This window comes from Rhinolophus sinicus, chromosome 16 (assembly GCF_057876585.1).
Source record: "Rhinolophus sinicus isolate RSI-liver-muscle chromosome 16, RSI-T2T, whole genome shotgun sequence".
Taxonomy (NCBI): domain Eukaryota; kingdom Metazoa; phylum Chordata; class Mammalia; order Chiroptera; family Rhinolophidae; genus Rhinolophus; species Rhinolophus sinicus.
This window is the reverse complement of record NC_142516.1, coordinates 122,212,981-122,232,977: the sequence shown is the minus strand read 5'-3', so window position 1 is coordinate 122,232,977 and position 19,997 is coordinate 122,212,981. Positions and strand designations below refer to the sequence as shown.

At 35.7% G+C, this 19,997-nt stretch overlaps 1 long non-coding RNA gene across 1 annotated transcript in view; it reads left to right on the top strand.

The window, feature by feature from the left end:
* LOC141571043 (uncharacterized) overlaps positions 1-19,997 on the top strand; it is a 143,567-nt gene that overhangs the window by 29,701 nt on the left and 93,869 nt on the right. Inside the window, exon 5 of the long non-coding RNA XR_012495534.2 lies at positions 8,854-8,957. This is a non-coding gene — a long non-coding RNA (uncharacterized LOC141571043). The remainder of the gene's footprint in view (positions 1-8,853; positions 8,958-19,997) is intronic.

Here is a 19,997-nt window from a genome sequence, read left to right as displayed (position 1 = left end):
AAAAAAAAAAAAAAAATATATATATATATATATATATATATATATATATATATATTTAAAGATCCTTCAAGACCTAGATAAACTGACAGTTCTACATCAATCTTTGTTTCTAATCCTAGCAACCAATTGCTGCTCTCTCCTATGTATCCCTACCAAATTTTGTTGGGAAATGGTAAATTACTTTCCCCCTTTTTTCTTTTATTTCAGAGAATTCTGGACTTGTTATTGCCCCTTCTTCACCTACCTTATTATTATTCTGTGAACTTCTCAAGGGTAGGAAGCTCTGTATTCCTCATTTATTTCCTATATAATGGCTATATGATACATAGTTGTTGAATTGCAAGCACTATGCAGATACTGCTTGGGAGGCATGCCATTCTAAGGCTCTAGTATCCACAATTCACTGTTGAATGGAGCCATGCAGGCAGCTTCCATCTCCAGATGTGAGACTGGAAGATATGGGGGTGGGGATGGTGTCACAAAAAGAGCTGCTGAAAAGTCTAAAGAAAGACACTCCCATAGGAAATTGTCATGATGATGGATTAGCCCCTGGACTGAGGTACACCAATAAAGTGGATGGTGATGGTGGTGGTGTTAGTGGGTGTGGATGAGTGTGTGTGTGTTAGAGAAAAGGGGTAGAAAAATAAAAAATGTGCCCATCCAATGCCCTTTAAGATTTATTTTAAATATTCTCATGACATAAAATTACTTCCAAATTATGTCAATAAACTTGCAAGTGAAAAGTATGAAAACAGTAGTAATACTCCAAGTGTAACAGCTTTAAGGAAGCAGGTAGGTAGTATAGAAAGCATAGCACAGCCAGTGTCCTTATTACTCTCCTGCCTCTTACTGTTTGACACACTCAGTTGCAGCTCTTTTCATTGGGGCATGTTCAAACCACTTCTATAGGCTATGCAGACTAATTCTACATAAAGTTGAGCAGATGTTAGGGACCAAAAGCAACCAATGGACAACATGACAAGACTAGCACGTATATTTTCACAATAGCATTGTTGGTGAAAGTAAATAGTAGAGATAATTAAATGCTCACCAGAGCTGGAGATTAGCTAAACAAATTGTGACAAATCTAGTAAATGTAAAACAAACATCATTAATAAGAGAAGCTAAGCTCTGATAGAAATATTTTCCAAAATATATTGAAAAGTTACAAAAAGAAAAAAACAGGTGACAACTACTATGTTTAATATACAACCATTTGTGTAAAATATATTTGATGTATTTGCCTATATTTCAAATGTTTTAAAGCATTCAAAATATTCTATTAGTAATGACTACCCCTCCAAAGTAAGACTGTGTGTTTGGGACAGTAGAAGATCTTTCCCTTACTACCCTTCTCTACTGTTTTGTTTTTGAATGAACGTGCATTATTTTATTTTTTAAAAACCTTAGTCATTTTACAATTTGCCTTATTACACTAGCCCTCCAATTTCCATTTTACTCATTTATCCTATATTTGACTAATTTGCCTGTCAAAAATCCCCACATGAATTCTGTGGCAGCAAGGATGAAAACAAATTACTTAAGCATAATCTTATTTTACCTCTAAGTTGCCTATACTAATGGAAATAAAAGGTGTGAAACTTGTTAATACTGTACGTTTAAGATTAAATTTTTTTACACAGAAGTCTTCATAATTTCTTTAAATAGGTCCTGTCTAAGTCAGATGAAAGTATTTGTTTTGACAGATAATATTCTGTTCATGTCTAAAATCAACTTCATTTCTAGCTTTTTGCTTTGAAATTGTGGAAAATGAGTCACTAAGAAAAGTTCACCTAACATTTTCCTCTTGAATAAATTGAAAGGTTAATACTTTTTTTTACCTTTTGTTAAATAAGAGACTCAATTTAATTTAGATAACCTGGGATTGTGTTTCTTCTTATGGAATTAATAGACCAAGTGATCTATAATTATATTTAGAATGGTCTATGTATTTATTAATACATGTCTTTATGATTAAAACTCACTTTCAGGAAAACAAAACATGAATAGTTACTCTAGGATTTTATCTGAACTCAATGATAAGTTTCTGAGAATACCATGTAGTGTGTGGGGGGGGGAAATAATTCATTTTTATTATGGGAATAAAAAAAAATATTTGTGCATTTTATAACTTTTATACCTACTTTTCTTTCTCTGATATTGGTGGTATGAAATAGCATTTTAATAATATTAAGATTAAGTGATTTAGCATGAATAAACTAGGGAGAATACTTAGCAGTGGAGACTGGTAAACAGTGAAAATATATACTAAAGATTGAACATCTTTTTCCTTGCATGATTTTCAATGTAAAAGAGTGGAAAGAAATCGACAGCTATTGAGTATCTTCATGTGCTAGATATTCCATTTGGCTCCTTTTGAAAATCTTGTAACATATCTGTGAAATAGGTATTTCAGTCCACCTCACAGGTGATGGCAGGAGACAGAGAGGGACTTACCCTTAACAGTGTAGGGTTGCCTATGCTTCAGAGCACTTTTTCTCTGACTGTGTTCTGTGCAACATTATTCTTCTACAAAGTTTAGGGAAAAATATTTCCAAAGTCAATGTTATATGATAGTGAAAGTGCTAATCTCGTTCCCACCTTGACTCTTTCCTCTTCTCTCTTTCTTAAATCCTTCTATCTCAGAACTTTGTAGGAAGGACTCTTTTTTTTTTTTAATTGGGGAACAGTGCGTTTTTCCAGGACCCATCAGCTCCAAGTCAAGTCATTGTTTTCAATCTAGTTGTGGAGGGCGCAGCTCACTGGCCCATGTGGGAATCGAACCAGTGACCTTGGTGTTATGAGGACTGCGCTCTAACCAACTGAGCCAACCAGCCACTCCGGATTCTTTCCTTCTTGTCAATCAGAGAAGTTCTCAGATCACTCCATCTACAGTAGCCTTTTCTCACCAGTTAATCTCTACCATATCATTGTATTTTATTTTCTCCTTAAAACTTAACATTATCTCAAAACATCTTGTTTACATGTTTTTGTACATATGTATTTTCTGCCTCCTCCCTTCCTCTACCACAACTTTGGCACTGGATTGTCAGTTCCGTGCAAACAGGGTTCTTATCTGTCTTATTCAACACTGTATCATCAGCATCTAGAACAGTGCCTGGTACATAGGAGTTGCTCAGTAAATAGTTGTTGAATTAATGTTTTTGCATAGTCTAGTGTCTCCATGTACACAGTTACACATTGCCTATTAAGGGCTCTGAACAGAATTACAGGAAATGAATCTGCTTAATTTTGTTTAACCTAGCTTCTCCACAGTGCACTTAATCATATTTTCCCTAGTTACATCAACATATTTTATAATTAGTATTCAATTTAAAAAATATTTTGGTAAATGTTACCAAGGTGAAACCCAAAAGAACTCATATTCCAACATGCTACCCACTTCATCTGCTGAAAGTCCTATTCAAAGGCAAATGTCACCTAGAAGATTTATTAAAGTCAGTCATTGTCAGCCGTTAACACCACACCAAAAGTGAGTTTATCAGTGTAACTAACAGAGTCTTGTGTAGAGAGAATGGATGGATCTTGAGGGAAGATCATAGAGGCAGACAGGGTAGGAGAGAAGCCTACAAGGAGAAAACTCCAGCTATCCATGACCACAATGAGGGCAATGGCCTGGGAGAAGCCTAAAAGGAAAGGTTTCATTGGTAAAAGGAGCTTTCACACATTTTCATCCTTGAGCAGCCATGGCTAATAGGTTTATTAAATGCTTATTTTTTAACTCCTTCAATTTAATGCATCTAAATGAAAAGATATTAGGGTTCTCACTGTTGGTTTATGGGGTTGTTTGAATTAGGATTTTCTTTTAGCTTCCTCCTTGGAGCCACAAAATCATACACTTACCCATTTCACCTCACCAAGGAGAGAGTAAAGAGGACATGCAGAGGCCACCAGTGAGCTTATGAATGACAACAGCACTGATGCTGAAAACCAGTCCTTGAAAACACCTACCTCTGGCTGGCTGTTCATATACATGATTTCATGTAACGCTCATAACAGCATTATAAAGACTTGACATGAGAAGATGCCGAGGTACAAAGAAACTAAGTAACTTGGCCAACATCAAGGTAATTAGTGGAATAATTAGAACCAACAGACTCAAAATTGCATTGTCTTTCTCTTCTGCCAGGATTCCATGCCAGTTTTCTTTAATTAGTGAAAAATGGGAAGGGGAAAAATCATTGCTCCACCTCCAGACAGTATCTCACTGGCTCTGCAGTGTCATTTGCTACATGGTTGGATGAGCGTGTACCATACAGCTTGGAAAGGGGGTATGTCCTTGAGGGCAAGCCAATGTAAAAGAGGACAGGACAGAACGATGCTGGAGTTAAGATCTAATCAATTATCGTTACATTCCTTTCTTGATGCTTCAGGGAAAAGTGGCAAAATATATTTTTATCAAAATAGTCATTACATGAGGGAAAAATAAAATAATCAATCTGGTTCCTGAAAGCTTTCTGAGCATAAAGTAACCTTGGGGAATGTCTGGAGCTTGGAATTATCACCCATATACAACAGGCAATGCATGGAGTTCAAGCCAGTTTCTCTCCTTGTTTTGAAATTAGAATTTACATATACATGCTTGATTTTTGAGGCCCCTTACAAGATTTTTTTTTAATTAAATTTAAGAAAATGATGGTTAGTAAAATTACATAGGTTTCAAGTGTACAATTCTATAATACATCATCTATATATCACATTGTATGCTCACCACCCAGATTTAACAGTATATTAAACAGGGTAATTAAATTACATTGATCATAGAACAAAACTCTCAGTAAGTGTAAATATATAGATGTTCATGAAAAATTAGAGTAAGTTAGTTGCCACAGGCAGTCAAGATTATATCAAAAGAAAATGAACATATGGAAATATTTTGAATTATATAGAATTCTGACTAATCAGAGAAAATATACAAGCTTATCTATCTGTAAGGGCAAACTTTTTCCTTGAACTAAATTTCAAGGAAGAATGAATATTTTTAAATAGACCCCTTATATAAAAGGTTTCTTAGCAAATTAATTAACAGACTTTCCACTAGGAGTGAAGCCTAGAGCAAGCAGATTCCAAATTCTTTGTTCTTAATAGGTTCTAGAATGCTAGCCATGCATTGATTACTAAAGGATATTTTGGGCAACATTTTGAAAGCAAAGTAATAAACAGACCTGGTCAATTCTCTTCTAAAGACCCTTTGAGAATAATCTTAACCCAGCCATTTATTGCCTTTAATAATGAGAAAAGTGAGCTGGGAAATACCAGATGTTAATGAAACCTGTTCAATTCTCTTCCTTGAATGGGAGGTTGATCAGTTTTTTCAAGTCTAATTTAGACTAGAGACATGTTACTTAATAATTATCCAATATGCTTTCCTCCAAAATGCACTATAGAAAGATTTTGAACACCCTCTTCATTTTCTAAAATTCTACTTGTGTATGGACAGCTTTCTGATAGCCTTTCCCCAACCTATATGATTTGTGCTGGAGAATGAATTGTATAGGAAATTTTACAGATCGTGCCTTTTTTATTTTATTTTTTTCATTTTGGTCTTTAGAAAATCAAATGATACTGGGTGAAAATAATCACAATAATCCTTTAAATTTGTATAGTATTAACTAGGTACAAAATGATTTTTCATGTATTATCTCATTTGGTATATACAATTTAAATATACTCTAAACTGAGTTTTTTTTTAAATTTTGAAATGTGGCTTTTTTTAATCAATTAAAGTTGAGCCATCAATGGATCTTGAGATTATTATGCTAAGCAAAATAAATCAGACAGAGAAAGTCCAGAACCATATGACTTCACTCATATGTGGGATATAAAACTGAAAGCAATAAAGGAAAAAGACAAAGAAAGAAACAGAAACTCATAGACCAGACAACAATTTAGTGGTTACTAGAGAGTAAGGGGAGAAGGGATGGTAGAAGAAGGTAAAGGGGATCAGATATACGGTGATGGAAGGAGACTGACTTTGGGTGGTGAACACACAATGTGATATCTAAATGATATATTATAGAATCGTACACCTGAAACCTATGTAACTGTACTAACAATTGTCACCCCAATAAATTTAATTTTGAAAAATGAAAAAAAAAAAAAAAAGTTTAGCCTGTGAGATTACCAAGTGATTTGATTACTTATTCTTGTATTTATGTATTTCACAGATATCTATTGCTATAAGTTCTAGGAATACAGAAGTAAACAAAGGAATTTTAGTATAGCAGGTAATAAATTATGAATTGAAAATTAATCACTTCATAGTGATTGTGATAAGTGCTCTAAACATAAACTACAGGGAGCTATGTTAATGATTAACAGGGAGATTTGACCCAATTTTGTGGATTAGGGAGGACATCCCCAGGGAAATAATATTTTACTTCAGCTCTGAAAGACAAGTAGGAATTAAGAAGTGGGAAGATTATTCCAAGCAGATGAGAAATAGGTATGAATGCCTTAAGGTGGGATAAAGTAGTCCAAATTCCACGATCCAAGAATTTAATGAAAACATGTATGGCTCGATTAAAAAAGTGTGTGTGTGAGAAAAAATTTTGCAGAGGGGGAGTTGTAGAATAGTCAAGGTGAGGTAAGTATTGGCCAAATCACAAAATCTTCCTATAGATTTCATGTGTTCATATAACACATGATGCTTATTAAGCACTTACAATGTGCCAAGTAGTATTTTAAGTACTTCACATGCTTTAAACTTCACAAAAATCCTATGAAAGAGGTCCTGATAGCATGCTCATTTTACCAACTGAACAGAGTGCAGAGAAGTTTAGGTCACTTGTCTAAGATCATACAACTAGGAAATGAGCAAGTTGGGATATAACATAGGTGGTCTGGTTCCAGGGCCTTCTTTTTTCACTCTGCACTGAACATCGCAAACCAATGAAGGCTTTGAGCAGGAAATGGACATATCCATCTACCCGCCCTTGCACTGGGGTTAATGGGTTCCTGTCAGTGAAGTTTTATTTACTAAGTACAAGTGATGCATAAAGCCCCAAGGTAGATGTTGTGATATCTTATGCTCATAGCCACACATTATTAATATGAACCCTTAAAGAAGCAACACAAATACCAAGATTAAAGAAACAGTGTATAAATGTAATGTTGGCATAGAAATAAACTGTGACAATTTAATTAAAGTGATATTTCGACAGGCATGGATTAATAGAGAATATGAAAGAGGTTACAATCGTGATGATGATAGGAATTAAAGTTTTTACAGTATCTCATTTTACAGAGTGTGATAATTTCATTGGATCCTAACGATAACTTGGCGATGCAGGCAGGGCAGAGATTATTCCCACCTTACAAGTAAGGAAACTGAAGTTTAGAAATGGTGACGTACTTCTGCCAAGCACACATACGAGTACCAGTGATGAAACCTGACTGCACTGGATTGCCGGCTTTTATATAATGCTGTCTACATAGAAGGAAAAATCCATAAAATAAGGAAACACAAGGACTGTATGTGATAGATTAAGCATTTGTAAGCTTTTCCCATAAATACAAGGAAATAAAAAGAGTAAAAATAATGTTATAACATATTTTTTTTGTTTACTAAAAATATGCTTAAAATATATTTTACAGAATTACCATTGTGGCACCTAAATGCGAAATGCACCTCTTGTTTTATTTTAAATTTTCCTAAAATCTGCAAGTATTAGGAGACTAATAAATATTATTAGGAAGGAGTGACACTTTTTAAAATTGAAAGCTAAGTAAATTAATTGAGTTGGTAAGTTTAATTAGTTGTCACTGATAGTTTTAAGTATTTTTTTTTTTCTGTATAGAGGCAATTAATTATTTGAGAGTATCAGAAAAATTGTGTAGTTATCCAAATGCATTTTCTCTACCATGACTCATATTTTAAAAGGAAAGTGCAATCCGTCTTGAATTATGACTCCTGGGCCAATATGCTAGTAAAAGACAGGAAGTTGGCTACTGCTGGACTGGGCCAAGTTAAGAAATGTGTGTGTGTGTGTGTGTGTGTGTGTGTGTGTGTGTGTAACTTATGTAATAATAAATTATTCTATAATTTATTTTCTGAGAAACCTGAGTTTCAGATGTGTATAGTGCCCAAGGTAACACCTCTGCTGTGGACTTGACAAACTCCGATTTTGGTCACAACTTCTGATATCTCAGGGTATGAACCCTATGAATGAAATCAATTAAAATATATACAGTTCCCCTTTTGAATTATTGTTCATTTTATCCCATCTTCTTTTCCTTCATTAGGCCGAGGCATGAAGCCAACATGAGATTTATTTTTCACTCATGGTTACCCTTTTCTTTCATTGTCTTTCTGTTATTTATGGACAGTAAAACTAATGCCTGAACAAATGTTGAATTCCTCTTAAACCCTTATTCACCTAGAATAACAGATGATCAAGTTATATGACAGTTTCAACACACATTTCAAATTAGATTATGACAATTTATCTGTATTGAAATAACTTTCTAGGCCCTAGATGGAGCCACACCTTCTGAGCGTGTCACATCAGCAAACCAAAACTGAGGTAACTTTTGTGGCCCTGTGAATGGTCCACTTAACCAAAAAAGCATGCAGGGTATCCAGTCAGCCAATCCCCAAATGCCAAGCCAACTGGGCCTTCTCACCCCAAACCAGGATGACTGTGTGGCCCCAGCAAACGAAATATTTTCTATCGTTCTCTTCCTTGTTCTTTATTCTTTATCCCATGAAAGCTTTCTGCCCTCCACCCCATTTTGCAATTCTCCATAGGAGACTGTCTACTTCATGAAGTGTTAAATAAAGTTAAAGTTTTTTGTATCACCTTAATTGTTCTATTTAATCATTTGCAACAGTTTTTGGTGGCGAGGAATGGGATCCAAAATTCACGGCGAGCAGCCTTTGGCCTTCAGGACAAAGAGACACACAGATGAAGAGCTGCTGTTACTGAGGGCTGTGGGTAAGTCACTCTCAGATTTGAGCTCCACTCCCTTGTGAGCAGCTCCCCAAGCTAAACAAACTTTATTCTGATTGATTGATTGATTGTTCCTGGAAAGGTTCTGGGGTTTTAGTAAAGTTCCAGGATAGTTATATTGGGAGTTCCCAGTTGGTTACAGCTAATGTTAGGGGATCCACAAAGCCTTAAGGTGCGTCAGCAATACAAACCACTGGAGGACTTTGGAAAATAAACTAAGATAGAAATTCAGACTGTTTTATCCATAAAAATCAAGATAGACTAGGCATAAGTCAGACTATTAAAAGCCATCAAGACTTCTGCCACTATAAAGAAATCTCTTAAAAAGAATAATAGATTTCTTGCTAATGGGAATACTAGAAGTCAATGCTGTAAAATTGGTGGGCACAGGTTGAGTCCTTAAAGCTATTTGAGCACTCACCACATAACTCTAAGACTCTAATGCTAGGATAAGTTGGTCACAGAAAGGGTTAGATTGACACTAGGTCACCCTCAACTTTAAGATAACTCCCATGCAATGAGGTATAATGTAAAACACCACAAAATCCCCCAACCCTGTGGCACATCCCTTTTAGGTATTAATTTGTCTTTGAGAGACCCAAGGCTTAGCTAAAGAAATGGGATCCTAGAAGTTTCAAAGATTTGAATGTGCCACCTTCTGGCACACCTGCTTATTTTATGTTTAAGAACTGTGGTCCCAAAGCTGTATATATCTACAAAAATGGCAAAATCTTAAGACAACTTAGAATTACAATGGCCACTATGGGGAATGTTCCAATTAGACGAGGTGGTTCATTTAAGAAGTTCAGTTAAAAGCAAGGGTTCCCAAATCTAACAAAGAAAATGGGATACCAATTTTAATTTGCATACAGAAGCCTCCAAAAGACTTTAAGATTCCAAATAGCTTCATTGAAAGATTTATTGCACATGCCTAATGAAAAATTAACGACACAAGAGGTACCTGAAATAAAACAATGTAAGACTGATGTGACTCCTGCCACTTCCCTCTAGCCTCCTTTACTTGAGTACTGTTCTACTAATCTTCTATCTGAATTTCCTTTCACTCTGAAAAGACCATAAGATTGTAAACAAAAGTCTAACAAGTTAACGGCCTGACAGCTGCAACAGCTCCAAGGCCAGAAACCTAAAACACCTGGACCTCCCCCTCCTACAGGTCCATCATAAAACACTGTCCCAGAAATTGGTGTCTCATTTGCAATCAAACAGGACATTGGAAAAAAGATTGTCTTTGAAGGTTTTGTCAAATCCTTCCACACAAATTCCAATGCCCCCATAACTACCCTTGAAGCAGGGTTCCCCAAATGGGCTCTTCCCAGGGTTAACTCCAAGGGGTTGTCCACTAAACTGCTACCAGTTATTCCCTTACAGCCAAGGGGAAATTAAAATTAATATTAGTGGAAAACTGTACAAAATTCTAGTAGGTAATAGAGCTATACTCTCTACTTTAAACCCCACTCACTCTGAATCCTGCAGATGGGATCCTGGGAAAACTGGCAAAAGCTGACAAAGTGAGAATTCTTATCAGAGTTAGCTCTTCTGGATCTCTATAGTGCCCAGCTGAGAAAGCAAAGTAAAAATTTGTTCCTTCCTTTCCAAGTTCAGACTCTTATGAATTTGGTTTTGGGGTACCCATTGGTTGTCAATCCTTTCTCTCTTAGGGACAGCTATTGCCTTCTTGTTTGTCTTGTCTTGTGTCCTAAGAACCTGGCTTGGCTTTCTGCCTTCTTGGGACATGCAGGTTGTTGGTTCTTGCATATGCAGGCAGTTTGACCATCAGATTGGGGGCCCCAAAAATAGAGAGAGAGAAATGTGGTTAGGGTGCTATTGACTGCTGCCAGGTCTTGGGGGATTGTCTAAGTCCTTCTTTCTCTTAGTTATCTCTGGAAGTGGCACTGGATCTTGGGAGGGTAGTACTTTTTTTTTTTTTTTTTTTTTTTTTGTGGGGGTGGGGGTTGGTGTTCATTACTGCCAGAAATAATTAATGTTTGTCCCAGATGAAACTTGACAAAATATTTGAAAGGATTTTTTCTTTTTTTTTTTAAGTAGCTCTCTTAGCTACTCCTGAGTTTTGGCCATCTTGTAAGCTGATATTCACAGCTTGATAGGAACTTTTTAAGTCATTTTCTCTTAAGCTAATTGAAGCTATGTATCCAAAGGGAAAGAAAACATTTCAAAGGCAAACAGCTCACAATGCAGAACATAGGAATCTTTAGATTTCTATCTTATCTGAAGATCTCTTTGATGTAAGGAAGCAAATTGAAGATAATGGAGTTGAATGGGTGGGCCATCACCTTACTATCATTCAGGTCACAACTCAGTTCTTCGAAGAGCTAAAAACAACTGCCTTAAAATTGAGGACAACTTGTACAACTTGTCTTTTAAGTTGAGCCTTCAAAAGAACAGAAAAAACCCACCTGTGCTTTTTACCAATCCCCAAAGCTCCCGTATTTACCTCAAAAGTCTTGTAGGTATTGTTTGCCAAATAAGTTTGGACTGTATCCTGGACATTTTAAGTATTATGACATGAGACTTGTTTTAATCCTTTGGAGAATGTCAATATCTGATGAACACTGTTTGGTTCCAGCCACATATTCAAATCAGTCTTGTGTGGTTTATTGTTTCTGTTTTCAAAGTCTTTGACGTATTTTTAGGATCTGTCCCATGTATGCACCACCTATGGCCATTCTGAGATTTGAGCAATGGTCTGTTGCTTCCCATGGTTCTCCAAGTCTTCAGTATATTGTTCACGATCAGATTCATGCATGTTGCATGTGCAGCTCTGAGCTGAGCACATCTTTGTTGGGTCACTTTTCTGAGCTTCATGATCTTCCTTGTACTTTTGACCCCTTAGACTCCCCGTTTTTAGCCTTTGACCAGAACGCTGGGACTTTACCTTCCTCTGCTATGTACTTCCCTCCAATGCACTCAGGCCTATAGCCAACAGGGCAGAAAGATAAAGAGAAAACAAACAGAGCCTCACTCCCACCCGCTTGGACTGCAGCTCCTCTGAATGGAGAAGCAGCTTCCTTTTCTTCAGAATTTTAGATGACTGCATGTCCTTACTGCCCCACTGTCACTGCCAGAGGACCTCTTCCTCCCTCAAATCTAAACTAGAGGACTTCTCCTAGAACTCCTTCTGTCCCCACAGAAGTCCACTTATGGGTTCCGGCTGCCTTGAATCCAGGCCAGTAGGCGCCATAGGGGTTAAGATGGTACATTCACAGCTATGTCAGCAGTACTTTGATTCTGGTAATCTTCCCCAACCCATTCATTTTAACTTCCGTTTACTTTTAAGAGATCTCAAATAGCTGCTCCATGCATTCAGCTCTACTATGGAAGCTACATTCAATAAGAGAGATAAGATGGGAGTGTGCTTACCCGGAGCCAGTGGTCCCTCATTAACATTTTAAAACTTCCAAGGTGTCCTGTAAGAGACCACTTTAACTTTTTTAACCCATATTTTTCAGCCATATTTATCCTCAGCACTTAAATTTCACCTAATATTTACTAACAGCTTATAGACCCATTATTCCTGAGAAATACATTGTCAAAAACACTGTTCAAAATAAAATTAATATTTTTTTCATCTTTAAACTATTGGTAGTCTTTTTTTAAATTTTTTTCTTAACTGCTGGTAAAAAATAATGAGATCATGTGACATTATCAATATAGTCTGTTAAGTTTGTGTTTAGGAAAATAATGCCTTCAGATAGAGGCTATATTTAAGCATGCCAACAGTCACGTAGATTTGTCTATGATCTACTTAATGTTATGCTAATATTCAAAACTCAAAGTGGATTTAGAATGATTTATCACTTAATTTAGCTCTCTATGTTGATTCTATAGACTTAGTGCACAACCTCCACTTGACCCATTTAATATGTTTGTTTGTGTTATATTAATCCCATTTATTACAGGTACTGCTATGGTCTGAATGTTTGTGTCCTCCCCAAATTCATAAGTTGAAATCCTAACCCCCAAGGCGATGATATTAGGAAGTGAGGCTTTTGGACATTGATTAGGTCATGAAGGTGGAGCCCTCATGAATGGGATCAGTGCCCTTATAAAAGAGACCCAAGAGAGCTCCCTCACCCTTCCCACCATGTGAAGTTACAGTGAGAAGAAGGTCATCATTGACATCAAATCTGCTGGAGCCTTGATATTGGATTTCCCATCTCCCAGGATTGTGAGAAAAAAAAAAAAATCTGTTGTTTGTAAGCTACCCAATTTATGGCATTTTTGTTACAGCATCCCAACGGACTAAGACAGGGGCATAGAGACAGATTTAGTGCTGTAATCTAATGAAGGAAAGCAAGACTGCAAGATCCCTGCTTGTAAGTGGATCCAGCTGGACTTACTATCCTACAAGCATCTAAATAGTGGATCCTCCAATTTTAGATCTCTACCATACAGAGGGGCCTGTCAAAAGGACCCCAATATTTTATTTCGTTTTATGATGCCACACTTACAAAGACAAATAAACAGGCATTATTTAATTGAAGAACCTAATTCTATTTATGGCACATGAATTATTGAATAACTTCTCTTGATATAACACCTAAAATACTCATTGCCTTCTTGTGATAAACCCTACAAACGTCTATACTATTGATTCTTTTCTTATGGACCTCTCCAGAAAAGTCACCATTTGACCTGGACCAATTTGTGGTTATTAGTTATTAATCCATAAATGATGACATAAAGCACTTTTTTATATAATATAATTTCACTATAAAGAATGAAACAATTCCTCTCTTTGACAACTAAGCATCTGTTAATAGCAGATGGGCTTGCTCAGATACAGTGTATGAGGCAATAGTAAACAGTAAGTGCTTTCTTCAAGTGGTTAGGTAGGACTTGATAGCTATCTTCTGATTTTCAGAGCACTTTTATAGTAAGAATTCTACTTTTGTTTTATACCTGAGATTCTTTACTCTTTGCTAACATTTGGTTTGTGTTTCTATCTCTTTAAGCAATACTGATTTCTGGTTTACTTGTCCCTCTTGTTGGAATTCTAACTATGTAAAACATATAATTTGCATGTGTACATGTGTGTGGGAGTAAAAGAACCAATTCTTATGCATGAAACATTTTACTAAAAATATCCAAAGCAAGATTATTGTTTACACAAGAAAGCTTCCTCATTGGTGGAAAACAGGTCATCTCTTGTCAACCTACTTTTATTTGACATATATCTAAATTTAGAGAAAAGCAAACAAAGGAGATTAAATACATAAAACTTGCCACAACATGCTATATCAAATATTGCACGATGGATGGAAAATATGATCTGTGTGATGACATAGAAGTGCTTGGAGTTAGGCACACCTATATTCATCTCTAGGCTGACATTAATTTATGAGTTTTAGTTTCTTATTATGTCTAGTGAGGATGACAATATTTTCCTTGCAAGGTTATTGAGATATTAGAGCTAATATGTGTAAAGCATTACGTAGCATTTATAATCATTAATATAGGGTATGCAATATACTAAAAAAGTGCCTGATACAGAGTAGAGTCACAATAGTTAAAATTAAGCCCTTTTAGTATGTATTATTCTTTAACATGCATCTAAACTGAGGTTAGAAAAAATATAAAATTTTGCTTGTCAAGAGGGATTTTTTCATTACATCTTGAGCTGATATAAGTTCATAGATTTTTTAAATGAATATTTCCTTTAAAAATATATCATTTAAACTAAGCCCCTCTTACATGTTTCCCTATGTTTGTCTTTTAATGGGTCTCAAATTGTTTTTGAAAAGAAAGTGAAATATTGGTTGATATATTTTGTCAAATACTTCATTTTGTCTCTTAACAAAATAATCTGTATAGGCATAAATTTCCCTTTAATAAGAAATTTAAGTAATCAATTATATTCATTCATATTTTCTTCTCCCTTTTTAAGTTCTCATTATATTCACACACAAAAAAATATAATTTAAAGATTAGACAACTCTGGGGTCTGGAATAAAACTACATTCCATTGTCAATGGTTAAAATTATCGTTTTTCCAGTTTTTAATATTCTAATACGTAAGAGAGTACAGTCAGTTATTTTGTTAAGTAATTCTCAGAAGCAAGTAGGAAATCATGGTATCTGCCCTCAAAGCTTATTAATAAAGAGAATCTTACAATATACTCAAGTAGAAAAAATTACCATAATTCTGTAATTAAGGAAAGCATGTGGATCTTTTTTTTTAATCCAAATTGCCTATTCATTCAATCATAACAGAGATTTATTTAGCCTAAACTATGTATCTTGCACTCTGTTAAGTGATCTGGGAGATACAATAATAAATAACACCTAGCATCTGCCTACAAAAAGTTTATCATTTAGTGTAAGAGAAAATGTACACTACTGGGTATCTTGGTCAGGGAGGGAAGCTGGGTGTGGGAGTGGTGGCTCGTGATCTCTGAGGTAATTTCTTTATACACGATACCTCCACTAAGATTAGTATACGTTCCCTACAGCAAAGATGCTGCTGACCCATTCCTGACTCAACCAATGAGAATTCCTGCCATGATGAGCCAATATTATGGATCTGGATATCATACTTGTTGAATTTGTTAATGTAAAACAATAGGAGGGTATGAAACAAGAATGATACCGTTAACTAGAATTCAAGACAAGACACTATATCTGTTGCAATATTTACTTTATTGTTTTCTCATATTTGTTCCCAATGCAGAGTTATCTGCCTCCATTTAGTATTTGGTATCTTGTGTTTAAAGACCCAGTCATCAGCCTTGACTTTAACATTTACCCTTCCATGTCAGATGATCACCCAGTTTACCTAACACACCTGGAGTTTCTGTCTTGCTTTTAATTAGGAGGTGACCTGTTCAAGGGAGGCAAACACTTTTAATTTCAGAAGTCAGGAAAAATCAGGAAAAACTCTACATAAAAGGGTGATTTTTATGTTTCAATAAATAGAGACAGAGAATAAAATGTACCAGGCAGAGGAAATAGTATGAGAAATTAATAAATGCATATTTTTTGTAAAATGAAAGGAGTATCCAGGGTTTGATAAATATTGTAATGTGAGTGGAGAATACACACATAAAAAAAAAGTAATGGGGCATAAGTTTGGAATGGGAAATTGTAATCATACATTGGGTTGGATGTATATAATTTAATTTATTAGGCAATGGAAAACCATTTCTCAATGGAGAATTAAATGATTAATTTCATGCTTAGGGAAGATTAATGTGGAAGTTACAAGTAGAAAATAAGAATGGATACACAAATTCTATTATAGAGAAGTGAGAATAGCAAAGACAGACTGGGAAGCAGAATAAAAGTTCAAGTTAGAAGAACTAGCAATTGGCAAAGAGAATAGACAGGAAAGACAAAATCCAGAGATAGAGATGAAAGGATTTGGTAGCCAAAAGAAGGGGCTATTTGTTGCTAAAATGACTGGGAAGTGTGAGCAACAGCAAAAACATACTACTATTTCTCTGACGGTTTCTGGCTCACATAACTGAAAAAACAATGTTATCATAAATAAAAATGTTCAAGTCCAAAGGAAGCATTGGTTTGGGGTAGAATGTGTTCACTTTTATATCTGTTAAGTTTAAGGTACTAGTAAAACACCTAAAAGAATATAGAAATAGATCTGACAGCTGGAAATGCAAGATAAGCACTCCGTAGAGAAGTAGTTTGGAAAGGGAAAACTTTGTGGGTGAACAGATTGTGAACAGAGAGAAGGGGAGATGATGACGATGATGATGATGAGATGATGACATGACAGTAACAGTAAGAATTAAACAAACTTAAGGAAAACATAATGAATAGAATGTGGAGAAAGTAAGAAGATTGAGCACAAAAGTGAAACAGTTTAAAATCAGTGGGAAAAATAGGTTAATGTTCTGGAAATAAGGGGAGCTCGCAAAGGAGGGCAGAGGTGGCCACTATGCGAGCAGATGAAGGAGGAGGAAAACTTGGGAAGTTAGAGTAGAATCGCTGATTAGGGAGTCATTAAAGTGGTGGGCTACAAATTTAAACAACAAGAGGTAGAAAGGTGGCAATGAAGTGCAGGCAGCAAGAGTAAACTACTTTTTCAAGAAGTGGTTTCTGTGGCAAGGAAGAAAAGGGATAAACAATGGTAACTTGAGGGAAAGACTATTTTAAGAGAGAGTAGACTTAAATACTTGTGTTTGCAGGCAAAGGGTGGGAATACACATGCAAAAAGAAATATACACTGGAAGAGATCTCTGGGAGAATCACTCACAAAGCAAATTACTAAGAGAATATAGGCAAATGGGAATATAGAACATATGGGTTGGAAATGATCAAAAAGAAAACACCAAAAGAAAGGGAGGATTTGAATGGAAGATATGTAAAGTTGTAAGGGTTAAAAAAATATATTGCCGTGATCAAAGAAAAATAGAAGTGACGTCTTCTAGAAGAGAGAAGATAAATAACCAAGATGGAGCTTAAAACTAGTGGGAAATATTTGTGGAAAATGATTTGTTGGTAGAAGTGGCAATCCATAAGGTGTGAATAAAAAACCGCTTAGGAATGGAAAAGGGCTCACATCTCAAGTCCAGTCGTTGCGTACAGATGCCAAGCATTTATAGTGGATGCTCTGAGATGCTTTTGTGAATTACTGCAGGAATGTCTATCCAATTTACCACAAGAAATAGTGAAATCAAGTGATAAAACGCATCCAGAGTTGGGGGAGTCTAGTTGAGAAGTTCAAGGGAGTCAGGAATTCTACAATTCTGATAAAGGAGTTGTTACGATGGCAACCATACTAGGTAGGGAAACAAACAAACAAAAAAAGCCAGGTGACATGACAAACTTTGCTAGGAAGGAAGAATGAAGGGCTTAAAAGCTATAATGATTGTGGAAAATTCAGAAGGAGGGATGAGATAGGTGAGTTTAAAGATTGATAAATTGTGATTAGAACTGGGATCTCAGGCTCCTGGGCCAAGACCCAAGGTAATGTCGTGATGTGATTGAACCAAAGTGAAGAGAAGGTGTAGCTGTCCTTTGTGATGACATCCACTCTGCTTAACCACTAAACACTGAAGTGACCCAAGATGGAGTCCTGCACCACATTTTCTTTTTCTTTTTTCTCTCTCTGTATCACATTCACTTTAGATAACATCCAGTGTCAAGGCTTTGCGTATCTATTTGCACATGACTCTCAAAGCTATATCTCCAGCTCTTTTATCACCTCTTAACCTCATCATTTACATATCCAACTGCATATTCCAGATCTCCAGCTGGATGTCATTTCAAACCAAACCCTAAATTGAACAGCCGTTCTCAAGCTGCTCAGACCAAGAGCCTAAGAACCATCCTTGAGAAATCCTTATAGATTACAGCAAATAATAAGCTGCATTATAGATCTTGATTTCCATGTATAGAAAACTGTTTGCAATGTCTTATCTGGATACTTATCTTTATAATGATTTTAGAATTGAAAATTTTGCCCACTTTTCTCTCTTTTAATATATGCTATACAAGTGAAATGTAAGAAGCAACATAGCCCATGCTCCAAAGCTGTTGATGAGTAATATGTACAGATTTGGACATTAGATAAAATGCCAGAATTATGTGAAATAACCAGATAAATATTAATATGAAGAAAGAACCACCCTTGATACCTTTTTCCCTCTATTCCCTATCACCCACATGTAACTCATCAGCAGCTCCCTCCTACTCTCTTTCTAGCACATACTCAAATTTGAAAACTACTCCACTTCCATTCCCACCACCATTTTTCAAATGGACTACAGCAATAGAATCCCATCTGATTCCTTCTCCATGTTCTTCTCCAACATACTATTCTTTACACAGCAGCCAAAACAATCCCTTGAAAACCCAAATCAAAATTGGCTTGTCTTTGGATTAAAGCCTTGCATTGAATCCTTTTGAATATATAATAAAATTCAAATTCCGTACCATGCCCTACATAATCCTCTGTGACAGTTCCCCTTATGACGTACCTCGTTGTGACTAGTATCTTCCTTGTCCATGTCTTACACGTCACATCACCCTTCTTCCTATTACTAGAAGCTTCCAGCACCTTCTCACCTTGCATCTTTATATTATCCATTCCCTCTGCCAAGAAGGCCCTTTCAGAGGTGTTCCTCTTTGCTATTCAGGTCTCAGTTTAAATGTACTTCAGTGACATAACAACTCAATCTTAAAGCTGCCTCCCAGTCACAATTTATTTCATTATACTCTTATTATTTCTCTGCAGAGCCCTTATTAGTACCTGACATTTTTTATGGTTTGTTTACTTATTATTCTATCTCACACATTAGATGTGAAGCTTTGTCTTCTTTACTCATCACTATATCTCTGACAGTTAATATACTACCTGATACATAAAAGATACTCAATATGTATTTCCCAAATAAATGACTAGGTGATTAAAATGATTAAAATTGAATTTTTAATTATGTTATCTACATTCGATACACAATGACAAAAAGACATTAAAATGTATTTTATTCAAATCAATCATTATTTTATCTCTCAACTGTGGCATCAAGGGAGGACATACTCATTTTCTTCCAGGATAACTTCAGCTAACAATGAAGGCTGTACACAAGCCTTACCACTCCATAGTCTATTATTAATCTCTGATCCATCCACTTTTATTTCTTTTTGGGTGACACAACCTCTCATAGTAATGGCTAACATGTTTACGATTTGGGGAGTACTCAATAACTATCCCCATAGTGATGATTACTACTCACTTCATAATGAATAGTTGTATGTGTCTGTCCCCGAATTATCTCTGACTTCTCTACTGCTTTCTGAAATGTAAAAAGCCACACTTATTAACAAAATGTATGGTAGAGAAAAAAATTTGGCATTTTATTATTCACTCTGTACTTCTTGATAAATACTCAAACCTCTTCACCAGGAGAAAGGTTCTTGTATACTCATCTCAGATGCAGAACTAGTGGTGGGGCCATTCTTGACTTTATACATTTAAAATTGGAAGAAATAAAAATAATAAAACTAGACCAAAATGTTTTAAGA